Source organism: Humulus lupulus, chromosome 3 (assembly GCF_963169125.1).
Source record: "Humulus lupulus chromosome 3, drHumLupu1.1, whole genome shotgun sequence".
Taxonomy (NCBI): domain Eukaryota; kingdom Viridiplantae; phylum Streptophyta; class Magnoliopsida; order Rosales; family Cannabaceae; genus Humulus; species Humulus lupulus.
In genome coordinates, this window is record NC_084795.1 from 76,924,950 (window position 1) to 76,932,009 (window position 7,060).

Here is a 7,060-nt window from a genome sequence, read left to right on the forward strand (position 1 = left end):
ACTTTTGTATTTATAATAATATTTATATCAAATTTTAAATTAATTATGATATTAAGAGTAAAAATACTATAATATAATTTTATAAAAAAATATTAATTACTAAATTATAATAATAAAGTTTTAGTTAAAAAAATTTATTTGAATAATTTATCAAACTTTTTTTAAGGATATTAAATAATACACATATAATATTTAAAATTTTGATTTTTTAAAAATAATATACAATAGTGTCAGCCAGTTTCAAACCCCCACCCTTCCAAATCAAGTTAGAGACTCTAACACTAAACCAACACAACTTATTGAACAACAAATGAATATCCTAACAGGCAATACTAGGTTTCATTATTTTCATACAGAAAAGAGAAGGTTGTACGGCAGCAGGGGCTCGAGAGATGGTGGTCGACGGCGGCAGGGGACTCGGGGCTGGGCTCGACGGCAACGACTGGTTGCTCGGAGGCTGGGCTCGACGGCGGGTTGGGGGGGGGGGGGGTCTCGGGTCTAGGCTCGATTGCGAAGGGCTTGCGAGCAGTTGACTGCGACGGTGCTTGGGGCAACGACGTGGCTTGGGCTCTCAACGGGGTTGGGCGAAGCGACGTGGGTTGGGGCTCTCGACGGTGGCAGCTGCAACAAGGTGAGTGATGGGTCCTCCTCCATATTTGTAAACCCCTTCTTCATTCCTTCAATATTTTCATTTTTTTTAATTTTTTCTGTGCTTTGAAGAGTGCTTGCCTCCATTCACGATTTGGGTTTCTATGAGTTTTGCTCTGTTTTGGTTTCATTTGCATTTATATTGATTTCTTATTAATTTTCACTTATCGTGAGGTGTTAGATTGATATGTGGCAGCTGCACCTATCATGATGCTTTTGATAATTAGTTTGCATGTGTTGTGTTCGATGCTTATTTGGGATCAAAATATACTGATAGAGTTACCATAGTAAGATTGTATCAAGAATAAGTTGTGATCCACTGCTAATATGGCTTTTCGAGTTTTTGATTTTGTTTTTATGAGAAGACTAGACTTTATATGGTTGTTAGTTTTAACTCTGAAAATCATTCAGAATCTAAAAGCTATAGAGGGTTATAAGAATCTCTTGAACACTGACATGAGGAAAGAACATAACCATATAACTATTTGTAGACAAGATTTCTTGAAGCTGCTGTTGCCTACAAGAAGATAATTGAAATTAATGATATCTTGTGTTTTTAGATTATTAACTAATGAATAAAAGATCATTGCAACTGTACGTTAAATGTCTTCCATTGTAAATTAGTAGAATAAAGAGTTGAATACTTATGTGATATGTTTCATTGTAGATTTTATATTTATTGGTGAATTATTAAATTGTGCTTACGCTTCATTGAAATGCTCTTATAAGAAATAAATACTGACTGGCAAAGAGCTGCAACTTGGTTGCTTGTTTCAATAGGCTCACATTTTCCAGAGCAAGTAAGTGTGTTGTTGAAGCTTGTCCTGTCTACTTTCATAATAGGGTAGTTTTGGCGGTGCCCACACCTTAAACAATAACGCTTATTGTTTTTATTTTTCCTATTTGTGATTTGTCTCAACTAGTTTATATCAGATAAGCTCCAACATATGATTATCAAATATATAAACATAATGATTATCATAGTGTAACTACAATCAAACAAGTTTGATTGCCAAGTGCCCAACATAGACAAAGTGACAAATAATAATTTTCTTTATGATAATGTTCTAAAATATTTATATTTGGATGGTAGTCTATTCATATATATATATATATATATCAAAAAATCCTTTCATGGTTTGAGAAAAAGCTTCATTTAGTTACTATTCCTTAGTTATTTGCCATTAAATTATTGTTGTTTCATAATGTTTTATTTGCTTGTGTTAAGCTGAGAACTCTTGATTTTCTTCAATAGCCACAAATATATCATGCCACGTTTTACTTCTTTTTGAGGTTGTATTTCCTTTTGGAATCTAACCTTCAGTTTTCCACTATTCTTAGATTTTACACATAGATACCGAAGATTGAAAGAATATTCTCACTTTTATTCCACTGGTGCCAGCTTGTGTGGTAAGTTCTAGCTTATACTTGCTCTTAACATGTTTTTACAAGTATTAATAAATAAAAGTTTTATTATTTACATGTTAATTTTATTTTTAGACCCAAAATAACATGCATTCTATTTTTGGCCCATTAATTTGAAGATATCCCAGATTTGAAACCCATTCTTTGTTACAAATTAATGGACAAAATTGAATCAACAGGAAAAAAAACCTGATTATTTATTTATAGAAAGAGGAGATGGTGGTGGCAAGTCACGAGGCTCTGCACTCAGTTAGGCAGCCTGCAAGTCACAAGAATCGAGGTGATGGTGTGCTCTTCAATGAACTCATTTTTTATTTTATTTTGTAATTATAATTGAAAGTGGCTAATAAAGATATACATATAAACCAAGTTATGATGTAGTTTTCTATGTATTTTAGGTGGACAAGCTAAGCATTTGACTCAACCCAAGGCTGAGAAGAAAGAGTAAGATGAGCATTTGGTTTTTCTCTTCTTTGCATTATTATTTAATTATTTAATTCAGATTTGACTCACTTTCATTATATTATAACATTGTAAATGTGTGTATGTGCTGAGACAGACTTCAAAGAAACTATTTTGCAACAGTTTGCAAGAGGTATGCTTCTAACTTTTATTTTAATACTATGCAAATGTTAGAGGAGTTTGAATATCTTAAATATTCATCCATAGTGAAGTAGGTTCTGAGATTGTTACTGTGTGCTGTGGTGATAACGGAAGGTTGAGAACTTGTGTGTTTTAGTGAAGTAGGATCTGAGAAATTTGTGTGCTGCGGAGATAAGAAAGAAAACTTGTGTGTTGTTTGAATTGATGTAGACTTGTCTATGATCATCCTATAATTGAATTGTGTTTGTTTGACTGGTTTGATTATAACATATACTTGTATGAATGTACATATTGCGTGTTGGCATACGCATATAGCATAACCTTTTGTATTTCTTGTTTTGTATATGTTAGTTTTCTTCTTGTCCCTTGTCTAATGTCTTTGGTGAGTGATTTATAACATTGAGCAGCACTTTTGGTTCTTGTGATCACATGTAGGTTCAATAGTATAAAGTGCTATACAAAAGTTTGACGTTATTAGCATATTGGTTGATAATTCATGATTTCTTTTTTTGCACTAGAACTACTATCTCAATTTGTGTTTATTTTAATTGAAGCATAGCTTTATGTTTCTTTGTATTCTAATAGTTTAATCATTTTCTTATTTAAATAATATCTAAGTTATTTGTTTTCTTCCAAACTGTGATTGTTTTTATCATGTTCGATGGCTTTAGCTGAAACAATGTATTCTTTAAACAATCGAAAGTTTTCTAAAAAAATCAATTGGTGAGTTTTGGGTTCAATCAATTGAGACATTAGATATATATTTATATATTTACTCGATGATTTCCTTTTCTGCACCAGAACTACTATCTCAATTTGAGTTTATTTTAATTGAAGCATAGCTTTGTGTTTCATTGTAGTCTAATAGTTTGATCATTTTCTTACTTAAATAATATCTAAGTTATTTTTTTCTTCCAAACTGTGATTGTTTTTACCATGTTCGATGACCTTAGTTGAAACAATGTATTCTTTAAACAATTGAAATTTTTCTAAAATGGATTGATTATCACTTTGTTAAAAATGCTGCATTTGCATAGAATTCATAATCATATGACTATTTATTAAAAGAAATATATATGCTTGACCAAAAGAAATTATGATTTTCTATTTAGCAAATGTGAATTAGATTTATAAATTTGGATTAGGCTTATTCACAACTCGTGATACTTTAACAACTTTGTCTGGTATGCTCGTTGTGTTACTTTAATAACTTTAACAAATGTCACGTGGTATGCTTGTGTTATATATTAATGATCTATTATATTTATGTTCTTGGTGTTCTTATTTATAACTATATTATCTTTTCTTTTCTTGCTAAGTACTATGGAATTAGAATCTTATGCATATTACCTACACAGTGCATGTCTTTATATGTGTATATATGTATATTAATTTCTCGATATTTATTGTATATTTGCTATTGTGCTATGAATGATTGGTAATTTGGTTTATTAATGTCTGTGATTTCATAAACTAACTAGCTTGAGCACTTTTAAATTGAGACTGACAGGTATGCATTCCTTAGTTTAAAGAATTAAGACTGACTACTTAAGCCATGAGGCTATCCAATTTGATAAGAAAAATACAACTTTTATATAAATTATTTGTGACTGAAAACCACAATCATCCTTTTTATTTATTCTGCAACCTCAAGTTCTCTATTTATTTTAGTTTTGGTTTAACTTTAATGATGTTTATTCTGTATTGTAGGCTAAAACTCTACTTGGATATTTAAGAGAACCAAGACAATTATATAAAAGAACCAAGGCAACACGAAATTCTTCTTCAAGTTGTTGGGTATTATTTTCTTTCTTGCTTGTAAGAATTATGTACAATGAGGATTTGATGTATTATTTACATCGAGAATAATGAATTTTTATTGAGATTTATAATGAATTTTCATTGAGACTTATTTAGTCTCGTGGGGATTTGATGTATTATTTACATTTCAATTGTATGAATAAATGTTGTATGTATATGAATTTTTATTATGATAAATATAATTTTTTTTTACAAATTATGGTAATAATAATTAATTATTTGAGTAATTTTTTTATTTAAATTTATATCAAACTTCATTTGTTAAAAATATAATTAAAAGTTCTAAAAAATATATATCGAAAAATTATTATATATAAATTCAATGTTATGGCGACACTTATTAACTGTCGTCGTTGCCAGCAACGGCGACACGTATTAACTGTCGTCGTTGCCAGCAACGGCGACACGTATTAACTGTCGGCGTTGCCAGCAACAGCGACACGTATTAACTGTCGGCGTAGCTACCCTACGCCGGCATAGGCAAATACGACAGTTAGTCGACTGTCGTCATTGCTCAATAGCGACAGTTAAAAACTGTCGGGAAATTCCATTTTTGTAGTAGTGGATCCTATCCTTAACCAAGTCAAGATAGAAGCCAGACAACTCTTACTGAACTGACATTCAAAAAATAAATGTCTATGACTTTCAACATACTGTCCACAGATAACACATAGAGAATCTTGAGTAATTCCAAATCTGAACAGTCTATCTTTAGTCGACATCCTTTGCTTTAACACCAACCAAGCCACAAACTTGTGCTTTGGAATTCCTAGCCTATCCCAAATTGAAGAAAATTTCCTTCTGGTCTCAGTTTTGTTCTTCATCAGATTATACAATTTAGCTATACTGTAATAAGGCCAGCTTAGAACAATTCCTTGATAAGTTTCCTTTAACCCATCCTTGACCCTGACAATTTGCTTCCAATACCAACTACTAGAGCTAGGTGCCTTATAACCCCACCAATTTTCTTGTTTTATGTAAACAGTATGTATCCACTTCACCCACAAATTATCTTCCTTGTTGGCAATGGCCCAAACATATTTCCCTATGACACACATATTCCACAGCCCTACATCTTTAAAACCCAGATCGCCTCTCTATTTAGAATGACTAATCCCTGCCCAGGAAACTCTCCCATGACCTTCCACACTATCACCACTCTTCCATAAGAAAACTCTACATATCTGATTAATTCTAGCTATCACTGATCTTGGTAATATAACAATTTGAGACCAATATGTATTAATGGATAGCAAGACAGAGTTAATAAGAACACACCTCCCTACATAAGAAAGATTCCTTGAGCTCCAAATTCTTGTCCTTTTCACCATTTTATCCACCAAACACTCACACTCAGCTTTGGAGATTCTTTTACTGCTTATTGACATCCCTAAGTATTTAAAAGGGAGCCTGCTTCGCTGAAAGCCAGTCAACTCTGTAAGCTCAAACCAGACCTCCTCCTGCAGTCCCACTCCATATATGGCAGACTTCTTCTTATTAGCCTTCAAACCAGAAGCCTCCGAAAATAAATGGAACCCTCTTAATAACAGATAAGCTGCCTTGAATTCACCCCTGCTAAACAACTATAAGTCATCTGCAAAGCACATATGAGTTAGTTGTAAACTTCCACATCTAGGATGGTATTTAAAGTCAGGATGCTTAGCAACTTTAGCTAGAATTCTAGATAGATACTCCATCCCAATCATATGTTATTTATTATTTATTGCTCATTATCATTAGGTTTCTAGCTCATTTATTATTCATTGATTGTTCTATTGAATACTGTTGAATTAATTATTTTGACTATGCATCAGTTGACTAAAAAATCAGTCAACATTTTTGTGCTTTCATTGAGAGCAAGAACAATCGCCTTCGGATTTCGTTGCTGCGAAGATGGTGGTTTCAACAAGAAGATTAGGCCAAGAACCTCCAGAGAGGGAAGTTGAATCATTGCACCAAGTTCCCTCAATAAGTAATCTGAACGGGGGGCAAGCTGATTTGCAACCCAGGAACCTGTCTGGTGTCGTAGGGCAGTCTATTGGGCCCACTGCAGTCGGGCATGGGGTTGCTACCATTATAGAAGTTATTAATGCAAGAACTTCGGGTGGAGGTGCTGCAAGGGGTACCGACCAGCCAGGACCGAGAGCTGGAGGTCCTGGACGGTATGAACCCCAAGTGGATATTGAAGGACTTGATCCCGACATTAAGCAGATAAGGGAGATCATGGGATAGATGCATGATCAGCATGCCACCATGAACCACCCACCCAAAAATCCATTAATGAGGCTTTTCAAAAGCAAAGAAGATATTTCCAAGAATGGATGGATCGACATGCTCGGGAGATAAAGTCCCGCCAAGAAGATGAGGAATGCCGAACTAGGGAGGTTGTTGAGTCCATCTGTAATTATATGCAACACCAGCAAACTTAGGGTATGGGGACTACAACTTGAACTACTGCTCACAACAAACAACGTCCTCCTATTTTTTGTTTCGGTGATGGAGTCATGAATGCACAGGAGACTCGACCTCAGAATGGTAATCAAGGTCCAACCAGGAGTCACCG

General features: G+C 33.7%; 1 long non-coding RNA gene across 3 annotated transcripts; it reads left to right on the top strand.

Moving 5' to 3' along the window:
• Window positions 1–296: 296 nt before the first annotated feature.
• LOC133822852 (uncharacterized) lies at window positions 297–4,586 on the top strand. Of its 3 annotated transcripts, XR_009888052.1 has the most exons (6): window positions 297–631; window positions 1,990–2,058; window positions 2,253–2,353; window positions 2,472–2,517; window positions 2,633–2,668; window positions 4,387–4,586. It is a non-coding gene; the product is annotated as an uncharacterized LOC133822852 (long non-coding RNA). The 3 variants fall into 3 exon arrangements; XR_009888051.1 differs by having other exon boundaries at window positions 298–631; window positions 2,472–2,668; XR_009888050.1 differs by having other exon boundaries at window positions 299–631; window positions 2,472–4,586.
• Window positions 4,587–7,060: the final 2,474 nt, after the last annotated feature.